At 37.6% G+C, this 10,764-nt stretch overlaps 1 long non-coding RNA gene across 1 annotated transcript in view; it reads left to right on the top strand.

Annotated features, from left to right (window-relative positions):
- The first annotated feature begins 588 nt into the window (after positions 1–588).
- Positions 589–10,764, top strand: part of LOC139045604 (uncharacterized) — a 47,374-nt gene continuing 37,198 nt past the window's right edge. Inside the window, exon 1 of the long non-coding RNA XR_011504302.1 lies at positions 589–666. This is a non-coding gene — a long non-coding RNA (uncharacterized lncRNA). The remainder of the gene's footprint in view (positions 667–10,764) is intronic.

Below are 10,764 nucleotides of genomic sequence, written 5' to 3'. Positions count from 1 at the left end.
CTTGCTCAGCGGCTCGGGGCCTTCTGTCCCTCCAGAGCTGTGTCTGCGCTGCTGGTCCTTAGAGAGTCCAGGTATCTCATGCAGAGGGGTGAAGACAGGTGACAGAGGGAAGGGGAACAAAGGTGTCCATTTGCATTGTACTTTTCAAAAGTGAAAAACGTCCTTCTGAAGAGGGCCTCTTCTGTGCTCACTATACCGCTTTGTGGTCTGGCTGGAGCAGGAACTACCGTCTCCATCGTAAGGACACTGGGCCTCATAAGGACTGAATGACCTGCTCGAGGTCAGCAGTTTGGAAGCCTTCCCAGTCAGTTGTAGTCTGTATCTTCTGAATACAGTTCCAGGATTCTTTCCACTCGTTCATTCCAGCATCTCTATTCTAGGACTATTATCAGTAGCGCCTGAACTGGTCTTTGGGAAGTCTCGTCATTCACTCAAGTACTTCATGAGGTGCTTTGATTATGAAAAAAGAGGAAATCTTAAAGCTTTGCTGTGATGACAACTAAGAATGTTAACAGCCTATTAAAATAAGATGTAAGGATTTAGGAAGATATGTATACCCTGACTGTATCTTCTCAAAAGCAGAGTGATTAATACTGCCAGAAGCCTCCCTCGTAGCAGACATGAGAAAAATAGTAGCAGTAGCAGTTTGTTCTGTTTCTGGCATAGGTAAGTTTTCTTGCATAAATGCGGGAGAAAAGGATGAGATTGTTATAGGCTCAATACTCACTCATTTTCTTCCCATACAAACAGCATAGTGCCAGTTGTGGAGGACAAGACACTAAAATGCCTTTTGAGAAGCAGGATGGAAGAGGCATGATTTTGGATTTGGGATCAAGGACTGAATGACTTTGGATTCAGGCTGACTTGAGCTCTTTGAAGGTTGTGGCTAAAATGAAATGAAATAAGATACAAAAGTTGTTAGTGCCTTAAACATGTGTTGAAAACAATTTAATAAATTATTTTTATGGTATCTAATGAATGAGATCAAAGCATTCAGAAGATGCCCCTGGATTTCAAGGAAATAAAAGTTTGATAGTTGACGATAGCAACTATCTTAGCAGTATCTTTTTGACTACCATGTCTCCTCAGGCAAAGGAAACAAAAGAAAAAATAATCAAATGGGACTACATCAGGCTAAAAAAGCTTCTGCATGGCAAAGGAAACCATCAACAAAACAAAAAGACAACATAACAACTGGGAGATAATATTTTCAAATAATTTATCTGACAAGGGATTAATTTCCAAAATATGTAATGAACTCATACAACTCAACAACAACAAAAATGAACAACCCAATCAAAAGACCAGCAGAGGCCAAGAACAGACATTTCCAAAGAAGATATACAGATGGCCAACCGGCACGTGAAAAGATGTTCCTCACTAATTATTAGAGAATGTAAATTAAAACTGCAGGGAGACATCATGTCACACCTGTCAGAATGGCTATTATTAAAAAGACAAGAGGGGGCCGGCCCGTAGCCGAGTGGTTAAGTTTGCACGCTCTGCTACAGCGGCCCAGGGTTTCTCTGGTTCGGATCCTGAGTGCGGACATGGCACCGCTCATCAGGCCACATTGAGGCGACGTCCCATGTACTACAACTAGAAGGATCCACAACTAAGATATACAACTATATACTGGGGGGAGCTGGGAAGAAAAAGCAGAAAAAAAACAAAGAAGATTGGCAACAGTTGTTAGCTCAGGTGCCAATCTTTAAAAAAATAAAATAACATAAAAAATAGAAAGGCAAGAAATAAGTATTGGAGATGATGTGGAGAAGAGGGAACCCTTGTACTCTGCTGGGGGAAATGCAGACTGGTGCAGCCACTATGGAAAATAGTGTGGGGATGTCTCAAAAAATTAAAAATAGAAATACCATATTATCCAGCTATTCTGCTTCTGGGTATTTATCTAAAGAACATGAAAACACTAATTCAAAAAGATACATGCACCTCTATGTTCATTGCAGCATTATTCTCAATATCCAAGACTTGGAAGCAACCCAAGTGCTCATTAACAGATGAATGGATAAGGAAGATGTGGTATATACATATATATATATGCCACATAGAATCCTATTCAGCCATAAAAAAGACAAAATTGTGCCATTTGTGACAACATGGATGGACCTTGAGGATATTACGCTAAGTGAAATAAGTCAGAAAAAACACTGTATGATTTCACTCATATGTGGAAGATAAACAAATAAACACACATATACAGAGAACAGATTGGTGGTTACCAGAGGGGCAGCGGGTGGGAGGAGGGTGAAAGGGGTAAATGGGCACGTATGTAGGGTGATGGATAAAAACTAGGCTGTTAGTGGTGAACATGATGCACTCTGTACAGAAGCTGAAATATAATAATGTACACCTGGGGGCTGGCCTGGTGGTGTAGCGGTTAAGTTCTCGCACTCTGCTTCAGCAGCCCAAGATTTGCCGGTTTGGATCCTGGGTGCGGACCTACCATCGCCTGTCAAGCCACACTATGGTGGCATCCCACATAAGACAGAGGAAGATTGGCACAGATGTTAGCTCAGGGCCAATTTTCCTCACACACACACAAAAGTATACCTGAAATTTATACAATGTTAGAAACCAATATGACCTCAAGAAAATAATATTTTAAAAAATGAAAAAGGTATTCAACCTAAAAAACATAATTTAGAATAGTCAAATTTAGTTATTTTGGCAATAAATGACCTGGCAGCATATTTTGGAAATTTTCCCTTTGTAAAAGTGGCCCCAGATTACCTTATCATTTAGGAAGTAAAAACAGACGTACGAAAAGTGAAGGCCTGCTTCAGATCAATTGAATCTGAATCTCTAGGGGTGGCCTCTGGGTATGTTTTTTAAGCTCCCCAGGTCATTCTAACATGTGGCCACAGTTGAGAAACACTAGTCTGTAACATCAATGGTCTTGGGTTACTTAATCACAAGAAGCTTCTTTTGATGACCGTGACCTACGTGTGTCTATTTCAGGGTCAGTGACAATGGTGCATTGGTTTGTGCCCTCCTTTCATTCTCACGATGGCTCTATCCATAATCCCTCAGTTTTCAGAAGAGGATCTGAGGCTGACACACCAGCCTGCAGCTTCCCTTGCAATGACAAGTGAAGTGTAAGAAAAGTCAGTGAGAGCTGGTCCAGAGCTCAAGTCTTGCAGCTGGAGGGAGGAAACCCACGTGGAGGCTTCTTACTGCTTGATTACAAGCTGCTATGACTGCTTCTTGCTTTTTCCTTGTCTCCCTGGATCCTTTTCTTTCCCATTACCTACCTTATTTATTCTTCTGTGCTTCTCTGTTTCTTGTTCATCTCCCTTCACTTTTTCTTCTCTTCTTGGAGAAAATATACTTGCTTGAGGATAAGAAAGTCAAGCTGACATGCATCCATTGTAATGTCAGCTAGTTCTACCAGTGCCTTTTTGATTTTTGGTTCCGTAACCATTTTGGAGTGGGTTAGGTATTTGAATGATTCCTAGCCACCCCAGATGACCCGAGTACAACTTAGCTTTTGTATTAATGTCAAGAGGGAGGAATTCTTACAAAATGTTAACTGGTTAAATTTTAATGGTTATCCAACTTGTTGGTGTACAATTGTTCAAAGTACTCTCTTAATATCCGCTTTACTTCTGTAGAATCAGTAGAATTGTCCCCATTTTCATTTCTCATTTTAGTAATTTGTCTTCTTTTATTTTTTCTTAGTCCATCTAACTAAATATTTGTCAACTTTGTTGGTCTTTTCAAAGAGCCAACTTTTGATTTCAATAATTTTCTCTATTATTTTTCTATTCTCTTTTTCATTTATCTCTGCTCTAACTTATTATTTCCATCCTTCTGCTGGCTTGGGGTTTAGTTTGTTCTTCTTTTTCTAGCTCCTTAAGTTGTAAAATAGGGCTGTTTATTTGAGATCTTTCTTGTTTTTTAATCTAAGCATTTACAGCTATGAATTTCCCCGTTAAGCACTGCTTTCACTGTGTACTATAAGTTTTGGTAAGTTGTATTTTCATTTTCATTAATCTCTATGTATTTTCTAATTTCACTTGTAATTTTTTTTACATTATTTTATTCAAGTCATATTGGTTTATAATGTTATGTAAAGGTTAGGTGTACATTATTACATTTTAGCTTCTGTAATTTCTTTTTTGATCCATTGGTTGTTTAAGAATATATTGTTTGATTTCCACAAAATTGTGAAATTTCCAGTTTTATTTGTTATTGATTTCTAACTTCTGTTACGGTAGGAAAAGGCACTTTGTTTGATATCTGTCTTTCTATATCTTTTGAGACTTAATTTGTGGCCTAACATATGCTCTATCCTGGAAAATGTCCCATGTGCACTTGTGAATAATGTGTTATGGTATTATTATTATGTAGAGTTTTCTGCATATGTCTGTTGTATCTTGTTGGTTTATTGTATTGTTTGAGTCCTCTATCTGTTTAATTATCCTCTGTTTGGTTTTTCTATCCATTCTTGAGAATGGAGTATTGAAGTCTCCAACAATTATTGTAGAACTATCTATTTCTCCCTTCAATTTTGTCAGTTTTGCTTCACGTATTTTGATAGTCTATTTTTAGGTGCATAAGTGACTATAATTGTTATTTCTTCTTGCTGTATTGAAACTTTGAAAATATATAATGTCCTCTTTTGTCTCTTGTGATCTTTTATGATTTAAAGTTTATTTGTTTGATATTAATATAGACACGTCTCCTCTCTTTGGTTACTATTTGCATGGAATATCTTTTTCCCTTTCAATCTATTTGTTTCTTTGGATCTACAGTGAGTTTCTTGTAGACTGCATATAGTTGAATCATGTGTTTTTATCTATTCTGCTAATCTCTGTCTTTGACTACAGAGTTCAATTCATTTACATTTAAAGTAATTACTAGTTAGGAGGGACTTCTGTCATTTTGCTGTTTGTTTTCTCTATACCTTATAGCTTTTTTGTCCTCATTTCCTGCATTGCTGTTTTCTTTTATGTTTAGTTGATTTTTTTGTAGTGAGGTGTTTGAATTCCTTTCTCATTTTCTTTTGTTTATATTCTATAGGTATTTTCCCTGTGGTTACCATGAGGATTACATTTAGCATTCTAAAGTTATAACACATTATTTTGAATTTATACCAGAGTAACTTTAATAACATACAAAAACTCTGGTCCTTTACAGCTCCATCCCTACCCCTTTTGGTTGTTGATGTCACAAAATTACATCTTTATACATTGTGTGTCCAAAAACATAACCTAATAATTCTTTTAAATGCATTCGTCTCAGAAATTATGTAGAAATCAAAATGGAAGTTACAAACCAAAGTTATAATAATACTAGCTTTTAGACTAAAAATTGTTTTTAAAAGATGTGTTAGTCTAGTAAGTCATGTAGAAAACAAAAAGTAGAGTTACAAGCTCCACAACTGTTGTTACAATAATATAAGCTTTTATAATTTCACTTATAATTTTATAACAATATAACTTTTTATAATTTTTAATTTTATAATTGTATTTTCCTTTATTTTGATCTTTATTTTGCCATATGGCTTTGCGTTACTATCTAATGTCCTGTCATTTCACCCTGCAGGACTCCCTTGAGCATTTCTTGCAAGGCAAGTCTGGTAGTAACAAACTCCCTCAGCTTTTGTTTATCTGGGAATATCTTAATGTCTCCCTCACTCTTGAAGGACAATTTTGCTGGATGTAGGATTCTTAGTTGACAGTTGTTTTATTTTAGCACTTTGAGTATATTGGCTCACTGCTTTATGGCCTCCAAAGTTTTTGATGAGAAATCTGCTGATAATATTATTGAAGATCCCTTGTATATGATGAGTTGCCTCTCTCTTGTCTTTTCAAGATTCTTTTTGTCTTTGTCTTCCTAAAGTTTAATTATAATGAGTCTTGGTATGGGCTTCTTCAAGTTCATCTTACTTGGAGTTTGTTGAGTTTCTTAGATATTTATATTCATGTGTTTCATCAAATTTGGGAAATTTTTAGCCATTGTACCTTCATATATTCTCTCTGCCCCTATATCTTTCTCTTCTCCTTCTGAGACTCCCACAACTGTATGGTGGTTCACTTGATAGTGTGGCATAGTTCCCTTAGGCTCTATTTATGTTGCTTCAATCTTTTTTATTTCTCTTCCTGAGACTTAGTGGTTTCCACTGTCCTATCTTTAAATGTGTTGATTTTTTCTTCTGTTTGTTCAAATCTGCCTTTGAATCCCTCTAGCAAAACTTTAATTTTGGTTATTGTACTTTGCAGCTCTAAAATTTCTTTTTGGTTTCTTTTTAGGTTTCTTATCTCTTTATTGATATTTCCATTTTGTTCACTCATCGTTTTCTTGACTTTCTCCACATCTTCTTTAGTTTCTTGAGCATCTTTAAGATAGTTGTTTTAAAGTCTCTGTCTGGTATATCTGCCATAATTTCCTTTTCAGTGACAGTTTCTGTTGACTTATTTTTTTCCTTTGGGGCATACTTTCCTGCTTCTTTGTATGCTTTGTTATTTTTTTGATTAAAAACTGGACATCTGAATCTAATAATGTGGTAACTCTGGAAATTAGGCTGTCCTCTTACCCCAAGATTTGCTGTTCTTTGTTATTGTTTATATTTTATAACTGTAGGCTACCTCTGTGCTGAGAATCAGCTTTAGGTGTAAACTTAAGGTCATCTCAGGTCTTTACGGAGACTTCCCCTGGGTATGTGTGGTCATTTTCTAATTTTTCCCATATATGCAGTTGTTTTGAATGTCCTAGTCTTTAATGCCTGGCTCCCAAAAAAGGGAAAAAGAAAAAAATCAAGACGAGGAAAGGCACTGGCCCTTTAAATACCCTGGAAGTCACTTCAGCCAGAAGGTGAGGGTCTTGTAACAATCGGGGGAAGTGCAGCAATAACGGCTGCTGTCTCTCTGTCTACTTCTATATGATCAAGAGCAGCAATCAGTGGTCAGAGTACAGATCACCAATATTTGGAGGACAGGGTCCTTTTGGCCACCATGGCTCCTACAGGCTGTGTGCAAGCTGCTCTAAGAACGTGTGCATGGCTGGCTGCCTATGCAGTTAGGAGTGAGGGATGAGTAACTGCTACTGTGCTAAGAGCTGAAATAGACTGAAATTAACCACAATTTATTGTCCAAGACTTACCCTGGAAGTTGCAAGCCATCAACAGACTCCAGAATTCCAAAATAATTACATCAGACAGACTCGGTCACTGCAATTGTGGTCTAGGTGGGGAGACAGATTCCTGGTGCTTCCTATTCTGCCATCTTCCAAGAATTGCATGAATGACTAATTTTTAATCATCTCATTGAGAACTACTTCCTGTTAATTAATTTAGCTTCCTAAAAACATGATTAATCTGGAATTCCAGAGAAGGGAAACTTTTTTTAATCCTAGTAAAATTGGTATATAACGTTGTATACATTTCAGATGTACAACACTATAATTCAATATTTATATGCACTAAATAGTGATCATGACTTAAGTCTCGTTGCCATCCGTCACCATGCAGTTGGTCCCCTTCACCCCTTTCCCCATCCCTGCAAACCTCTTTCCCTTTGTGAACCACCAATCTGTTCTGTGTCTATGAGTTTGGTTTTGTTTTGTTTTATTTGTTTGTTTAGATTCCACATATAAGTGAAATCATATGGTATTTGTCTTTCTCTGTCTAACTTATTTCATGTAGCATAATACCCTTTAGGTCCATTTATGTTGTCACAAATGGCAAGATTTCCTTCTTTTTTATGGCTGAGTAGTTTTCCATTGTATATATATATATATATATATATATATATATATATATATATATATCTCATCTTCTTTATCCACTCATCCATCATTGAATACTTAGGTGTTTCCATATCTTGGGTATTATAAATAATGCTGCAATGGACAAAGGGGTGCATGTATCTTTTTGAATTAGTGTTTTTGTATTCTTCAGATAAATACCCAGAAGTGGAATAGCTAGATCATATGGCTGTTCTATTCTTAATTTTTTGAGGAATCTCTATGCTGTTTTCCATAGTGGCTGTACAAGTTTACATTCCCATCAACAGTGTACAAGTGTTCCCTTTTATCCACATCCTCTCCAACACTTGATATTTCTTGTCTTTTTAATAATAGCTATTTCAACAGGTTTGAGGTGGTATCTCATTGTGGTTCTGATTTGCACTGGAAAACTTTTCAAAAGAGATTTTTGATCATCTTAAAAGCCTTTGTTCAATCTCCTTTGTCCAAAAGCAAAATACGCGTGGAGAACAAGTTTCACAACAGACTTTTAGTCTTTTCCCTGTGATCCAACATGTTCAAATTTCAATGCTCATATGCAAGCATTATGTACTAGAGATGGTCACAAATCGAGCTAAACTACTTTTACTTCCTTTAATGCTTGTATTTATGTCAATCTCGGTGTCTGAGCAGTACACAGTTTTTCGTCTCTTTAACTCAACAATAAAATTCAAGGTCAAATCTAGATACTTTTTGGCTCTTCCAGCTCATGTTGGGGCTGTAGGTGGGAGGGAAAAATATTTCTGCTTCAACAGAGATCTTTTTCTAAGGATGCAGCTCCATTCCCCATCCACACTGGATCAGACATCTACGCCTTTAGTAGTTCATTTATTGATCTATAGTCTGAGTTCTTGTTACCCCCTAGAACTTTGTAAGTTCCTCAGCACAGTCTAGTGAGTCTGATATCTAATCAGATACACTTTAACTAAGTTACCGACTTACACTCTGTCAGGTACAAGTTAACCTGTCAGATACTGGGGATACAACAATACGTTAGTCATAGACTCATTTCTTAAGGAGCCTTCATACTATCAGGTGAGAAAGACATACGTGATCAATCATATTGAAGCACAATAAGTGCTATGATGGAAAGCACCAAAGCAGAAAAGACAAATGCTGCTTGGAGGAGCCATAAAAGGGATGATGCCTGATCCCACTCTTGAAAGATAATTAGAAGTTAACTAGCTTGGAGCTGGCCCCATGGCCTAGCGCACTCTGCTTCCGTGGCCCAGGGTTTCACCGGTTCGGATCCTGGGTGAGGACATGGCATTGCTCATCAGGCCATGCCGAGTTGGCATCCCACATGCCACAACAAGAAGGACCTACAACTACAATATACAACTATGTACTAGGGAGCTTTCAGGAGAAGAAGAAGGAAAGAAAAAGAAGATTGGCAACAGATGTTAGCTCAGGTGCCAATCTGAGAAAAAGAAAAAGTTAACCAGGCAAAGCATATAGGAACACTAAAATAAGTGAAGGGAACAGCATATGCAATGACACATTGACGTGTTCAGAGACGTAGAATCCAGAATGGCTAAATCAGGATGTTCATAGAGAGAAGGGGTGGGTGGAGGGAAGATTCTGAAAAGTTTGTTGAAAGCCAGATTTTGCAGGGTTTTATACTCTGAACTAAGGACACAGAACTTGATTCTGTAGACAACAGAGCCATAAAAGGGATTTTAAAGCAGACAGTGATTTGTGAATATTTGTTTTTTCAGAAGATTATTTCTAGCAGCACCTGGAGGATTATTTAGGAGCTGGTAGCAGGTAAAGCAGTCCAAGGAAGAAATGTCCTGAGCCTTGAAGAGGGGATGGAGAAGAGGATTAATGCTTGAGAGACCGCCATGAAACATAATTGACAGGACTTGCTATGGTTGGGCTTAAATTGTGAAGGAGTTCGCTTAGGAGAAGGTTGACTTTGAAGGACCTGAGGTCACCAGAGGTGACTAACAGATCACTATAAATTCAGGCTTGGTGTTTGAGAGAGTTGAAGTAAGGTGGACACACAGGATAAAGTGGAATGTGGTTAGAATGGAAAGATAAGTTAGCCAAGGGTAAAACTCCACTGGCAGAGTTTCCATTCCAGACCCAAGCCAGGTGTTATCTTTAGTTGACTATCCATGTTTAGAGTTTAGTAGGATTTCTGCAGGATGGACTGAATAAATTATCTTCTGACTCATCTTCATTCCTGAATGAAGGAGTGAGAACCAGAGCAATACAAACATTAGCTCTTATAGAAAGAGGACAGGCACTGAAGACAGGCAGTCCAATCTAGCCTGATACTTCACTAGCTGTATGACCTTGGGTAAAATAATTAACCTCTCTGAATTGCATTTTACCTACGTTTTGAACCTCTGAGAAAAGAATGGGCCTAATTGATAGTTTATTATACTTTTATTTTAAAAAGATTAAAGTATTAGAGTTTCAGTGATATGTTCTTAATAATAATAATAATTGTAAGCATTTAAAAATGTTTACTAGAAGAGAAGTGCAGTGGTAGGGGTTATATTCACAATTCTATAAAGTAAGAACAATTCATAGCCTCATATTATAGAGAAGAACATGAAGCTTAGAAAGTTTAGTAACTAGGATTCATCTTCAGGTTCCCTATTTACAGATCGCATGCTCTAAACCAGTGGTTTTAAAACATTCCTGATGCTGGGGCCAGCCCTGTGGCCAAGTGGTTAAGTCTGTGCACTCCAGCTTTGGCGGCCCAGGGTTTCACCAGTTTGGATCCTCGGCGTGGACCTAGCACTGCTCGTCAAGCCATGCTGAGGCAGCATCCCACATGGCACAACCAGAAGGATCTACAACTAGCATATGTAACTCTGTACTGGGGGTCTTTGGGGAGAAGAGAAACAAAACAAAACACAAAACATTACTGATGTTAAACCCACCCCAAGAAATTTTAACTTAATTGCCTCGGTAAAGCTCAGGCATTGATCCTAAAAGCTCCCCTGGTGATGCTCGTTGCAGCCAGAGATGCAGACCATTGCT

This window comes from Equus asinus, chromosome 6 (assembly GCF_041296235.1).
Source record: "Equus asinus isolate D_3611 breed Donkey chromosome 6, EquAss-T2T_v2, whole genome shotgun sequence".
Taxonomy (NCBI): Eukaryota; Metazoa; Chordata; class Mammalia; order Perissodactyla; family Equidae; genus Equus; species Equus asinus.
This window is presented reverse-complemented; position numbering and strand designations above follow the sequence as displayed.